Source organism: Sapajus apella, unplaced genomic scaffold (genome assembly GCF_009761245.1).
Source record: "Sapajus apella isolate SASKATOON/1434 unplaced genomic scaffold, GSC_monkey_1.0 scaffold4, whole genome shotgun sequence".
Taxonomy (NCBI): Eukaryota; Metazoa; Chordata; class Mammalia; order Primates; family Cebidae; genus Sapajus; species Sapajus apella.
Window position 1 is genome coordinate 29,676,189 of NW_022436944.1, and position 15,187 is coordinate 29,691,375.

General features: G+C 39.7%; 1 protein-coding gene and 1 non-coding gene across 5 annotated transcripts in view; one reads left to right on the forward strand and one right to left on the reverse strand.

Moving 5' to 3' along the window:
• The window catches only part of NCK1 (NCK adaptor protein 1), an 86,850-nt gene that overhangs the window by 68,641 nt on the left and 3,022 nt on the right, over positions 1-15,187 (reverse strand). Inside the window, exon 2 of one of the 4 annotated variants that reach the window (XM_032265618.1) lies at positions 3,220-3,335. The exons of 2 other annotated variants lie outside the window; for them this stretch is intronic. The gene's annotated coding sequence lies outside the window, so the exon portion shown is untranslated. Of the gene's footprint in view, positions 1-3,219; positions 3,336-13,628; positions 13,870-15,187 lie in introns of those variants that run through there. One more of the 4 variants, XM_032265627.1, reaches the window with a different exon arrangement.
• Positions 5,365-5,466, forward strand: LOC116544741. Its single transcript, XR_004266015.1, has one exon. It is a non-coding gene; the product is annotated as a U6 spliceosomal RNA (small nuclear RNA).

Here is a 15,187-nt window from a genome sequence, read left to right on the forward strand (position 1 = left end):
GGGGGGGGGGAGAGAGAACTGTGATGTGAGAAAATAATGTAAACTTCCACTGTATTATGCTGCCAAGTAAGATTTATTGTTATATCATTAATGCAGAAATCTTAAAAACATTTCTCTGGCTGCTGTGTGAAAAATGAGTTTAATGGACAGACAAAAGTAAAAATAAAAAGACCAGTTCAGACTCAACAAAAACATAACCCAAATGAAAAATGGACAAAGAACTTACATTTCTCGAAATATATACAAATAGCCAATAAGCATATGAAAAGATGCTTATCACTAGCCATTAAGAAAATGCAAATCAAAATCACAGATTTATCACCATTAAGATAGCTACTATTTTAAAAAAAAAAAAAAAAAAAACAGAAAACAAGGGTTGGTGAAAATGTGGTGAAACTGGAAACTTTTACACTGTTGGTGGTAATATAAAATGGTGCAGCTGCTATGGAAAACAGGACGGTGGCTCCCCCAAAAATAAAAGGTAGATTACCATACAATCCAGCAATTCAACTTCTGGGTATATATCAAAAAAACTGAAAGCAGGAACCTGAACAGATATTTCTACACCCATGTTCATAGCAACATTATTCTTAACAGCTAAAATGTGGAAGCAACACAAGCTGCTCATCAACAAATGAATGCATAAACAAAATGTGGTATATACAAACAATGGAATATTATTCGGCCTTAACAAGGAAGAAAATTTTGACATGTCCTACAAAATGGTAAACCTTCAGGACATTAAGCTAAGTGAAATAAGCCAGTCACAAAAAGACAATACATGATTCCACTTATATGAGGTATCTAGAGCAAACAAATTCATACAAACATAAAAGAGAAACATAAAGAACAGCGGTTGCCAGGGGCTAGGAAGAGGGGAGACTTGGGGAGTTGTTAGTGTGTATAGAGTTTCAGTTTTACAAGATGAGAAAGTTCTGGGGATTGGTTATACAATAATGTGAATATACTTAACAATATTGAACTGTATGCTTAAAATTATTAAAATGTTCAACGTTATGCTTATGCAGTTTACCACAATAAAAAAACATAATAGAGGCCGGGTGTGGCGGCTCATGCCTGTAATCCCAGCACTTTGGGAGGCCGAGGCAGACAGATCACAAGGTCAGGAGTTCGAGACCAGTTTGACCAATATGGTGAAACCTCGTGTCTACTAAAAATACAAAAATTAGCCAGGCGTGGTGGTGTGCACCTGTAGTCCCATCTACTCAGGAGGCTGAAGCAGAAGAATAGCTTGAACCCGGGAGGCAGAGGTTGCAGAGAGCTGACATCGCGCCACTGCACTCCAACCTGGGCGACAGAGCGAGACCCCATCTCAAAGAAATAATACTACTTTTCTTGAATATTGTACTGATAATTTCCTCTTTTCTCTGTTGCCTACTAGTACTTCTGTTATTTGGAAGTTGACCTCCAATTGACCTTTTAATTTTCTTTCTTTCTTTTTTTTGAGACAAGAGTCTCACTCTTCTTGCCCAAGTTGGAGTGCAATGGCATGATCTCAGCTCACCACAACCTCTGCCTCCCAGGTTCAAGCAATTCTCCTGCCTTAGCCTCCCAAGTAGCTGGAATTACAAGCATGCACCATGAAGCCCAGCTAATTTTTTTTGTATTTTTAGTAGAGAAGGGGTTTTTCCATGTTGGTCAGGCTGGTCTCAAACTCCTGACCTCAGATGATCTGCCCGCCTTGGCCTCCCAAAGTGCTAGACCACAGGCGTCACTAAATTTTCTTTTCTCACTTATTTTCCACCTTTCCTCTACTTTATAAAAGGTCTCCTTCACTCTAACTTGAACCTTTCTATTGAGCCTTTTTTTGTTGTTCTGACTGTTCCTTTTTTATTTCTTTTGGTTTCTTACATGAGAAGCTTTCGTCCTATGTCTGGTGATCCTCTATTATCTCCTCATATTTAAAAGGAGGGCCATACAAGCTATTGTAAATAACATACATTCTCTTCTTGGGCCAGTAAGAGAACTATCCTCTAAATTCCTAGTTGACTGCCAGAATTCTAGAAGCCAAAGACAAGAGGCCTCAGTAAGGATCTCAATATTGAGCACTTTAACTTAATTCGGTGTTTTCTGTAGAACACTTGATCTCCAACTGTGTCTAGTGCCCACCCTCAGTGTCACAAACAATCTTCAGTCTTCTGCTGGGATGGTCAAGGTGGCAGTCACTCAGTGATACAAACTAAGAAAGGAATCTAGATTCAAGCTTTAAAAAAAAGAAAAGCTTTATTGAGATATAACTCAGCTATCATAAAACTCACCCATTTGAAGTGTACAATTCAATGTTTTTTAGTCTATTCAGAGTTGTGCAACTATTACTACAATCAATTTTAGAACATTTTTGTCACCCCAAAAACAAACTCCATACCCTGGTGTCACTTCCCATTTCCCTCTAACCTCCCCTACTCCCAGTCCTATGCAACCACTCTAACCCTACAAATACACATTTTTCTGGACACTTCATACAAATGGAATCATACAATGTGGTCTTTAGTATACTTAGCATGTTTGTTTGTTTGTTTTTGACATAGAGTCTTGTTCTGTCACCCAGGCTAGAGTGCAGTGTTGCTATCTCAGCTTACTGCAACCTCCACTTCCCAGGTTCAAACTATTCTCCTGCATCAGCCTCCTGTGTAGCTGGGATTATAGGTGCCCACCACCACATCCAACTACTTTTTGTATTTTTAGTAGAGTCCATGTTGGCCAGGCTGCTCTCAAACTCCTGAACTCAAGTGATCTGTCCACCTTGGCCTCCCAAAGTGCTGGGATTACAGGTGTGAGCCACCATGTCCAGCCTACTTAGTATGTTTTACAGGTTTATCTATGTTATAGCATGTATCATACAATACCATGGTCGTTTGTGATTGGCTTCTTTCACAACATAATGCTTTCAAGGTTCATCATGTTATATGTATCAGTTCTATATTCCTTTTTACTTTCAAACAGAATGCAATTGTGTGAATACACAGTGTATGTAACCATTTATGAGCTGATGGACATCTGAGTTGCTTCTACTTTTGGGCTATTATGATTGAGCTGCTTCTTAAACAGATTTTTAAGAAATCCTATTTTTAGCAACACTCTCACCTCCTCCCTGCCAAAAATTGCCTGATGCTGCCAATTCCTGAACCTGAGGACTATTTTCTACTTTTGCTCCTGCCAGTTAGGATTGAACATTTTTAAGTCCACTAAGAAGTTTACCATCAGTTCACTTGCTTTCCAGCTTCCAAATTTTATTGCTGCTGTCTCTTCTTCCATTCTCTTTACTTGTGTAGTTCAAATCTTCTAAAAGTATCCTTTACTGTCACCCTGCTGGGCTGACAAAGGGGGTAAAAGTAAATGTATCGTTCACTCGGCCATCTTTACTTAGAAGTCCTTTCAATTATTTTTAGCCTTCATTCTTTCTGACATATAGATTTGAAGGCTATGTACTACTCTTCCTCTAAGCATGGCTCTATACGTATCCCTTAAGTTATACCTTGTTTTCATAGTTTAGTTCAAAATAGTTTAATGTTATTTCTTCTCTAATCCCTGAGTTACTTAGGAGTATAACTTATTTTCAAACAGCTGAGAATATTTTAGTTTTTTTGGTAATCCATTTCTGGCTAAATTCCGATATGTCAGAAAACACTCTAGAATTGATTATTTTGATCTTTTTTATTGTCCAGTATGTGTCAATTTGGGAGAAACTTCCACAGGCACTTGAAAAAAAATCTGCATTCTGTAGGTATTAGGTGAAATGTTCAATGCATGTCAATTAGATTCATTTGTTAATTACAGTGTTTAAATCTTTTATATATTTTGTCTGATTATTCTAATTACTCAAGAGAGGCACGCTGAAATATCCCATATTATGCTTATAGATTTGTCTAATTCTCCTTTTAGTTCTGTCCATTTTTTGCCTACCATGCTGGCAAAGATTGGAAAAGAATGATAACACAGTTAAGAAACAGAGTGGTAAAGGTGTCTTTAAACATCTGTATCTTTGAAATCAGTTATTTTACATTGAGAAACTGATCTTAGGCAGGAAGGGAGACCCAGGCAAGCTCTTCATAGGCACCAAACACTGCTTAGCAGTTACACTGATTCGTAAATTCTCGTTGAAGCCTTACAGCTATCCTTTGATTAAGTATTATTCCCATTCTAGAGATGAGAAAAAAAATGAAGTTTTCAGCGACCTAAAAGACTATATGTATATTCTTTGTAGGAATAAAAGTAGAAACAGCTTTATTAAAGAAAATCAAGAATTTTATAACAGAGACAAAGGAGGCAAAGTTTTTTGGTTAAAAAAAAAAAGAAACCGTAAGATTTATACATACACTGACATGGAAGGATATTCATAAAAGCCAAGTTAGGAAACAAAGTACAGCATGTGATCCCATTTTTTTTTTAAGTGTGCAGAAGTTTACATGTTCATAGAAACTGGCCAGGCACAGTGGTCACACCTGTAAATATCAGCACTTTGGGAGGCTAAGGCAGGCAGATCACTTGAGCCCAGAACTTGAAGTCCAGCCTGGGCAACATGGCAAAAATCCACCTCTACAAAAGTTACAAAACTTGGCCAGTCATGGCAGCACGTGACTGTAGTCCCAGCTACTTGGGAGACTAAAGTGGGAGGATCGCTTGAGCCCAGGAGGTAGCAGTTGCAATGAGCCAAGATCATACCACTGCCCTCCAACTCGGTGACAGGGCCAAATCCTGTCAAAAAAAAAAAAAAAAAAAAAAACCCCAAGTCTAAGATATACATATTAAAAAATTACAATGATAAATGACATAGACATCATTTAGAGGAAAGAAAAACATAATTATACAAGAAGCCTTGTATAATTACTAGAAATTAGATTGCTCATACAATTAAGATTAAACATACCCGAGCTTTCTGGAAGCCAGGACTTAAAGAGAAACACCATTTTACTCTATTTCCTGGACAATGTAATTCAGTATAACACATGACCCCCATTAATTCTCCCTCTCATCTCTGACTGACATCAAGGGAAAATATACAAACACAGACAACACACACATGTATATATAAATATATATATGTATATTATCACCTCAAACAGCTTTTTACCTAAAGCCAATTTATTCCCTCAGCTATGATTTGCTAACTATGAAGAATGGAGAAAAGGGCAGATGTAGGCCCAAAAGAACAGGCCCAAATCATTTCAAATGAGCCATTTTTTTAAAAATCAGCCTTCTTTAAAGTATATGAGCCTCCTACGCTCTGCACTTAGATGACAAGAACAATGCATGCATATACGCATTATGTGTTATATGATTTCTTCCTTCAACATTTTGTTTTTCCTACTCTTTAAGATTTTACATTAAAGAAGTATCTCACGCTTACTTTAGCAGCACACGTACTAACACTGCAACAATACAGAGAAGATTAGCATGGCCCCGTGGAAGGATGACACGCAAATTTGTGAAGCGTTCCATATTTTTACATTTGAAAAAAAAAAATAAAAAAATAAAAATAAAAATTAAAAAAAAAAAAAATATATATATATATATATATATCTCATTCATTGGAAGGCAGAGTATATCCTAGCAATTTTTACTTGTAACTTCCATGAGATGCATTAGGCTAAATCAGACAGCTTCAGGAAGTTTCAGGATTATAATCTGAAGCTTTTTTATAGAAATAAAAGTAGTAGTAGTCTAAAAACAGCTTTATTAAAGGAAATCAGGAACTTTATAACAAGAACAGAATAGGTAAACTTATTCTGTTAAAAAAAAAAATAGTAAATATTTTAGTCTCTGTGGGCTTGAGTCTTTGTCACATATCCACTTTTTTCCAGCCCTTTAAAAATGTAAAAACCATTCTTAGGGCAGTAAAAATAGGGTTTTGGAGAGGTGATAATTAAAACAGTGGATTTAATACATAAATTATTTTTAGGAAACTAACCCACAAGAGCAAAATATACAGAAAAGCAAACAGTAGCAACAAAATTTCAGAAGCTAAAATATGGACAAGTGGTAACTAATTCACTTAGCAAATTTTAGAAAGGTGAAGTCTAAACCCTGAGTTGAAAACCCCAATATATATCTTGGAATCTTCAAAGTATACAGGAGCTGGCAGTACCAGGTACTGCCTGAACTGGATGGAAGAGGAAATTAAATAAGGAAGACTGGGTGAAAGCTGTCTGAGAAGCAGATACATCCTTAGAAGCTATCCAAATCTACCTGATGGTTGGCTACCTACTCTCAGTAACAGAAGTCTGTTGGTTTATTCTTTAGAAAGGGCTTTTTGGGGGTTTTGTTTTGTTTTGTTTTGAGACAGGGTCTCACTCTGTCACCCAGGCTGCAGTGCAATGGCACAATCTCCATCATGACTCACTGCAATCTCCGCCTCCTGGGCTCAAGTAATCCTCCCACCTCAGCCTCTCAAGTATCTGGGACTACAGGCACACCACCATACCCAGCTAAATTTTGTATTTTTTGTAGAGATGTGGTTTCACCATGCTGCCCAGGCTAGTCTCAAACTCCTGGGCTCAGACAATTTGCCCGCCTCAGCCTCCCAAAGTGCTAGGATTAACAGGTGTGAGCCAGCTTTGTTTTTGTTTTTTCTTCAAAGTCCCTGAACTAGGAGTCACCAGGTATAATTAAAGGTCTATGTACTCTACCAAAAATGAGGGTATGATAGTCCACTCCCTCACACCAAAACAAAACAAAAAGCTAGTGGCCATCCTTCAACCCTCAGGCAAAATGAGTTTTCCCTGATGAACCTGACCCAAGAGGAAACATCTAGACATCAGAGTTTTCTCAAAATAAAAAAGGCTCACTTGGACCATAATGCAATGAAATTCAAAGTCTGCAAATCCCAATCAATTCAGGGTTTTTAGCTATCAATCACCCAAGTATTACTGATACCTGAATTTAAGACTCCAACATAAAAGTCAGAGAGCAAAACAAATAGGGAAAAATCAACTTAGAAAAAGCAGTCTGCGGCCAGGCACAGTGGTTCACACCAGTAATCCCAACACTTTGGGAGGCCAAGGCAGGCGGATCACCTGAGGTCAGTACTTCAAGACCAGCCTGCCTAGCCAACATAATGAAACCCCATCTCTACTAAAAATACAAAAATTAGCCTGGTGTGGTGACGTGCGCCTGTAATCCCACATATTCAAGAGGCTGAGGCAGGAGAATCACTTGAACCTGGGAGGCAGAAGTTGCAGTGAGCTGAGATCGCACCACTGTACTCCAGCCTGGGTAACAGAGCAAGACTCCATCTCAAAAAAAAAAAAAAAAAAACCCACCTGCGAAATGAACGTAACAGCTTTATTCACAATAGCGAAAAACTGAAAACCAAATGTCCGATTTTTTAAAATTACATTATATTCATCCAATGGAAAACTACCATAATTGAAGAGGAACTACTGCTGCACCCTACATCATAAATGAACCTCACAAACACAATGTTAAGCAAAAGTAGCCATCCCAAGAAAGTATATATACTGTATGGTTACTGTATTAGTCCATTTTCATGATGCTGATAAAGACTTAACAATTTACAAAAGAAAGAGATTTAATGGGCTTACAGTTCCACATGGCTAGAGAGGCCTCACAATTATGGCACAAGGTGAAAGGCATGTCTAATACGGCAGCTGAAAAGAGAGCTTGTGTAGAGAAACTCCCATTTTTAAAATCATCATCTTGTCTCGAGAGACTTATTCACTATCACAAGGAAAGCACAGGAAAGGCCCACCCCCATGACTGAATTACCTCCCACCAGGCTCCTCCCACCACACCTAGGAATGGTGGGAGTTACAATTCAAGATGAGATTTGGGTGGGGACACAGCCAAACCATATCATTCTACCCCTGCCCCGCCCCCACCAAATCTCAAGTGTTCACATTTCAAAACCAATCATGTCTTCCTAACAGTCCCCCAAAGTTTTAACTCATTTCAGCACTAACTCAAATGTTCACAGTCCAAAGTCTCATCCGAAACAAGGCAATCCCTTCCACCTATGAGCCTGTAAAATCAAAAGAAATTCATTACTTCCTAGATACAATGGGAGTACAGGGATTGGGTAAATACTGCCATTCCAAATGGGAGAAATTGGCCAAAACAAAGGGAATAAAGGCCCCATGCAAGTCCAAAATCTAGCAGGGCAGCGAAATCTTAAAATTCCAAAATAATCTCCTTTGATGTCATGTCTCACATCCAGGACACACTGATCCAAGAAGTGGGTTTCCACAGTCTTGAGCAGCTCCAACCCTGTGACTTTGCAAGGTACAGCCTCTCTCCCAACTGCTTTCACAGGCTGGTGTTGAGTGTCTGTGACTCTTCCAGGTGCATTGTGCAAGCTATAGGTGGATCTATCATTCTGGGATGGTGGCCCTCTTCTCACAGCTCCACTAGGCAGTGCCCCAGTAGGGAATTTGTGTGGGGGCTCTGATCCCACATTTCCCTTCCACACTGCCCTAGTAGAGGTTCTCCACGAGTGCCCCACACCTGCAGCAAACTTCTGCCTGGGCATCCAGGCATTTCCATACATCTTCTGAAATGTAGGTGGAGGTTCCCAAACCCCAATTCTTGACTTCTGTGCACTCACAGGCTCAACATCACATGGAAGCCACCAAGACTTGGGGTTTGCACCCTCTGAAGCCATGGCCTGAGCTCTACACTGGCCCCTTTAGGCTACAGTTGGAGCAGCTAGGATGTAGGGCACCAAGTCCCTAGGCTGCACATAGGACAGGACCACTTTATCCTCCTAGGCCTCCAGCCTGCCGAGGGAGGGGCTGCCATGAAGACCTCTGACATGCCCCGCAGACATTTCCTCCACTGTCTTGGGATTAACATTCAGCTCCTCATTGCTTATGCAAATTTCTATAGCCAGCTTGAATTTCTCCTCAGAAAATGGGATTTTCATTTCTATCGTGCTTTCAAGCTGCAAATTTTCTGAACTTTTATGCTCTGCCTCCCTTATAAAACTGAATGCCTTTAACAGCACCCAAGTCACCTCTTGAATGCTTTGCTGTTTAGAAATTTCTTCCATCAGATATCCTAAATCATCTCTCTCAAGTTCAAAGTTCCACAATTCTAGGGCAGGGGCAAAATGTTGCCAGTCTCTTTGCTAAAACATAACAAGAGTTCCCAACAAGTTCCCCATCTCCATCTGAGACCACCTCAGCCCAGACTTTATTGTCCATATTGCAATCAGCATTTTGGGCAAAGCCATTTGACAAATCTAAAAAGTTCCAAACTTTCCCACATTTTCCTATCCTTTTCTGAGCCCTTCAAACTGTTCCAACCTCTGCCTGTTAGCGAGTTCCAAAGTTGCTTCCACACTTTTGGGTATCTTTTCAGCAGCTCCCTACTCTACTGGTACCAATTTACTGTATTAGTCCGTTTTCATGCTACTGATAAAGACATACCTGAGACTGGGCAATTTACAAAATAAAGCAGTATAATGGACTTACAGTTTCACGTGTCTGGGAAGGCCTCACAATCATGGCACAAGGTGAAAGCCATGTCTTCTCACATGGCAGCAGACAAGAGAAGAGAGCTTGTGCAGAGAAACTCCCATTTTTAAAACCCCACGAGACTTATTCACTACCACAAGAACAGCATGGGAAAGGCCCGCCTCATGGTTCAATTACCTCCCACCAGGTTTAATTACCTCCCACCAGGTTCCTCCAACCACACTTGGGAATTGTAGGAGTTACAATTCAAGATCAGATTTGGGTGGGGACACAGCCAAACCATATCAGTTACATTTATATAAAGTTCAAAAGCAGGCAAAAATAATTTATGGTAATAGAGGATGGAATAGTGATTACCTTTGAGAGGGTAAGAGACACTGACTGGAGGGGGCAGAAGAGAGCCTTTTTGAACACTAAAAATGTTCAACATATGGATTTGAGTGATGACTACGTGGATATTTACAAATATAAAATTCTACACACTTAAATTTATCTATTTCTCAATAAAAATAATTTAAAGATACTTTCTCTAAACTAATTTTTAATTTTTTTTAGACAGTGTTTCGCTCTCACTCTGTCTCCCAAGCTAGAGTACCATGGTACTACCATCGTAGTTCACTGCAGCCTTGACCTCTTGGGCTCAAGCAATCCTCCTGCCAGCCTTGCAAGTAGCTAGGATTATAGACACTTACAACCAAACTGGGCTAATTTTTTTTTTTTTTTACTTTTGTAGAGGCAGGCTCTTGCCATATTGCCCAGGCTAATCTCTAACTCCTACCCTCAAGCCATCCACCTAGTTCAGCCTCCCAAAGTACCAGGATTACAGGCATGAGCCACCATGCCCAGATTAAACAATTTTTTTAAAGAAATTAGTAAGCTTTTTAGTTGGATCCCACAATAGGAATTAATCAAAAGGGAAAAAAGCATAAAGCCTTATACACAAAGATCTTTATTACAGACTTGATAATAGCAAAACACATTTAAACACCTTGAAATAACACTTAATAAACAAATGCCTGCCAACCCTTGATTTCTCTGGTGTGAGAGAAATTATTATTTGGCATCTGTCTGACACTAGCAGCCAAATCTTAATGCTGATTAACCCAAAGAAGCCACCTGCCCTGAGGGAAGAGCATGAACACAGACACCAAAGCAAAAAAGGGCTAAGCTATTGAAGACTGAAAGGAAAGAGACAAAAGCAAGAGATGAAGCTAGAATATGGATAAGAAGTGAAAAGAAACAAAAATAACTGATTTTCATGGGCAGCAGAATTACTGAGACAGAAGCAGGTTGTACACTAAATATTCTAAATGTTTCTAAAAATAAATTATTCAAGAGCGTGTAGTACTTGGAAATGATCAAGCATTCCCAAGGAAAACTGCCCAATGCCCTATTAAATTAATAAAATATTTCTGCAATACAGTAGGAATAATTAAAAGGTACACAGCATATTACAATCTTTGTTGTATCTATTATTTGAGTTAATCTAAACAGTAACATGATATTAAAATATGTGCTAAAATTTGTGGAAGAAAAGGATGATTTTTTTAAAAACAACTTTTGAGAACAACCATTCTTTTACAAATTTTTTGCATATTTTCACTGCTTGTTTTATTCAACTGATTGAACAAAAGCAAATATTATCCATAGCATATTCATGTCCAATTCGGCAATCATTACGTACAATTTCAGGAAAAAGGAATAAGAGAATCAGTTTTTTAACAGGGTTTTTTAGCTGATAATTTAAACAAATAGAAACGAGCAACTATTAACAACCAAAAACAAATGAAAAACAGACCCAAAGAGTAAGCATTCCTTTTCCTTCAGAGAGATTCCACCTGATAGTTTTCTACGCTGTCTTATAGCAATCAACTATAGTTACACACTCATAAAAAAAAATACCAAGGCAACCCTATGTTGTTTCTGTTACAGAAACTTTAGAGTTAAGAGGGAAAAAAAAAAACAAACTTGAAGAACAGATATATAAAAGCACTCTAATTCACAAATGGAACAAATGATTTTTCTTTTTTTGAGACAATCTCGCTCTGTCACCCAGGCTGGAGTGCAATGGCACAACCTCGCAACCCCTGCCTCCTGGGTTCAAGTGATTCACCTGCCTCAGCCTCCTGAGTAGCTGAGATTACAGACATTTACCATCACACTCAGAATCTATTTTTGTATTTGGTAGAGACGGGGTTTCACCATGTTGGCCAAGCTAATCTTGAGCTTCTGGGCTTAAGCTATCCGCCCACCTCAGCCTCCCAAAGTGCTGGGATTACAGGAGTGAGCCACCAGGCCTGGCAGAACAAATAATTTGTAAAACTGTCTTGCTCAAAAAAACATTTTGTCTTGTCTCGCTCAATAAGAACTGCTGGTTCCTAACAGATGAACAAGAGGACAAAAAGTAGCAAAACGTGAAAGTGTTACAATTCTAACACTCAAAAAGAGAAAAAAAAATTACAGCTAGATCATTACATTTAGTTATGTGATAAACCCTCCAGGTTTCCTCTAAACCATGACATTGTTCTGTATCTACATTCAAGACCTTCAAAGATTAATTTGCATTATTAAGAGATTGGAAAAGACAAATTAAATTTCGGCAGTAAAATCTGTAAGAGATTCATTTTTTAGATGACAGAACTCAACGGTAAATACTGGCCAGGTGTGGTGGCTCACACCTGTAATACCAGCACTTTGTGAGGCTGAGGCAGGTAGATCACCTGAGGTCAGGAGTTTGAGACCAGCCTGGCCAACATGGTGAAACCCCATCTCTACTAAAAATACAAAAATTAGCCAGGCATTGTGGCGGGCATCTGCAATCCCAGCTACTTGGGAGGCTGAGGCAGGAGACTCCCTTTAAACCGGGAGGCAGAGGGTACGGTGAGCGAGAGCCCGCCACTGCACTTCATCCTGGGTGACAGAGAGAGACCCTGCCTCAAAATAAAAAAAGAACTCAGTGGTAAACATGACAATATTATGTTTGTTAATGGTGTTAATACAGCTAACAAGCATGGGGAAAAAAACTGCATACAGGCTCTAAATCAGTTTAAATAATTTACATCGTAAGGCCGGTCTAGAGTCTCACATTCCAGCACTTTGGGAGGCTGAGGCAGATGGATCACCTGAGGTCAGGGGTTTGAGGCCAGCCTGGCAAACGTGGTGAAACCCCATCTCTACTAAAAATACAAAACTAGCCGGGAGTGGTGACAGGCGCCTGTAATCCCAGCTACTCGAGACGCTGAGACGGGAGAATCACTTAAACCCGGGAGGTGGAGGCTGCAGTGAGTCGAGATTGTGCCACTGCTCTCCAGCCTGGGCAAAAAGTGTGAAACTCCATCAAAAAAAATTGCCAGGCGCAGTGGCTCACACCTATAATCCCAGCACTTTGGGAGGCCAAGGCGGGTAGATCAACTAAGGTCAGGAGTTTGAGACCAGCCTGACCAACAAGGTGAAATCCTGTCTCTACTAAAAATACAAAAATTAGCCAGGCGTGGTGGCAGGCAACTGTAATCCCAGCTACTTGGGAGGCTGAGGCAGGACAATCGCTTGAACCTGGGAGGCGGAGATTGCAGTGAGCCCAGGGAGCACCACTGCACTCCAGCCTGGGTGACAGAGGGAGACTCCATCTCAAAAAAAAAAAAAATTACAAGGTATATATGAAGATTCCCCTGCCCTAAAGTTTTCAGTCTATGAGAAGGCATAAATACACAAAATGCAAAATAATGTAAGGCAAATAATGCAAAATTACAAGAGATGAGAAGTAGTATGGTTTCATAAATACAAAGAATTTGCATTAGAAGATCAAGGTTTGAGTCTTTGTTTTGCCCCCATCACTAGATGTTTGAATTTTGGTGCATATAGTCTAGGTGTATTTCAGTTTCCTTATCTAGAAAACACAAGGTTGGATTCCACCATTCCAGCAATAATGCTCTGATTCTATGATACAAGTCCACATGAGATTAAAAACCAAGGGAATAGTAAAACCACAAGGGTTATGGGTTTAAAGGAAAGCAACAGGCCAGGCACAGTAGCTTACCCCTATAATCCCATCACCTTGGGAGGCCAAGACACTTGAGGATCACTTGAGGCCAGGAATTCAAAACCAGCCTGAGCAACAAAGTCAGACCCTATCTCTAAAAAAATAAAAATAAAAATTAGCCAGGCATTGATACATACCTGTATTCCTGGCCCTTGGGAGGTTCAAGTTACAATGAGGAGCTATGATCAGGCCACTGTACTCCAGCTGGGGCAACAGAGCAAGACTCTGTCTTCAAAAAAAAAAGGAAAAGCAACAACAAAACGAACAGGAAAAACATTTGGAAGGCTGCACCAAAGGACCAAAAGTGAAACTTCAACATTTTCCTTAATTTTCTACTTGGCAATTTAAGAGAAAAATATATTTTAAAGACTAGGCAACCTGGCCAGATGCAGTGGTTCATTCCTATAATCCCAGCACTTTGGGAGGCTGAGGCCTGTGGATCATCTGAAGTCAGGAGTTCAAGACCAGCCTGGCCAACATGGAAAAACCCCCATCTCTACGAAAAATACAAAATTAGCCGGGCATGGAGGTACGCACCTGTAATCCCAGCTACTCGGAAGGCTGACACAGGAGAATCACTTGAACCCAAGAGGCAGAGGTTGCAGTAAGCCACGATGGTTCCACTGCACTCCAGCCTGGGCAACAGAGTGAGACTCCACACAAAAAAGAAAAAGTATTGATATGAAGGTAGAAAAATACAAAGGGTAAATAAGAACTAGAGATTGGTTTCGTTAGAGTGGACAGTTCCTATAAAGAAACAGTGCTGGCACTAATTAAAGAAAAAAAAGAAAGTGCTGGCACCAGAAAAATAGGTTTGAGCAGACTGTTAGAAGGCTATGAATTCTGAACTAGACTCTGAAGACAACAGGGAGCTATCACTGGTTTTTGAAAAATGAAGGATGTGTTTGAAGCATTATTCTAAGATTTAGGCAGGACACACTAAGTAGAGAGAAAAGCCAAGCAGAAAACCCAATTAAATACTAGTGAGTAGTTCAAAGACAAAAATGGCTGGCAAAAATCGGCCAATATTGTTAACGTGCTTCGAGATAAAACCAAAGTTTGTATCCGGGTAATTGAAAACGTGGTAATGTCAACAAAACAAAGTCAGCATATGAAATCAGTTTTAAAGTGAAGACTAGTTCTCTTTGTTACAGTTTAAGGTGCGGATCAGCCAGACATAACTGTTGCCTTAATCTTTAAATGTCATATTTAGCCTTGTGGTCTTCTTAACATCATGGTATTTATAGAGAATTTGTTAAATGCTCAGTGATTTCAAGAGTTCCCTTCAATTTTACTTATCAATGAAATAATCATTTAATTTTCCAGTACAGATAAAGAATGTTTGTATTTTTCCATATTATAAAGGTAAATTCTAAAAATTATTAAACCTTAATTTAAAAAATGAACTGCAGCCGGGCGCAGTGGCTCACGCCTGTAATCCCAGCACTTTGGGAGGCCGAGGCGGGTGGATCACGAGGTCAAGAGATCGAGACCATCCTGGTCAACATGGTGAAACCCCATCTCTACTAAAAATACAAAAAATTAGCTGGGCATGGTGGTGCGTGCCTGTAATCCCAGCTACTCAGGAGGCTGAGGCAGGAGAATTGCCTGAATCCAGGAGGCGGAGGTTGCGGTGAGCCGAGATCGCGCCATTGCACTCCTGCCTGGGTAACATGAGTGAAACTCCGTCTCAAAA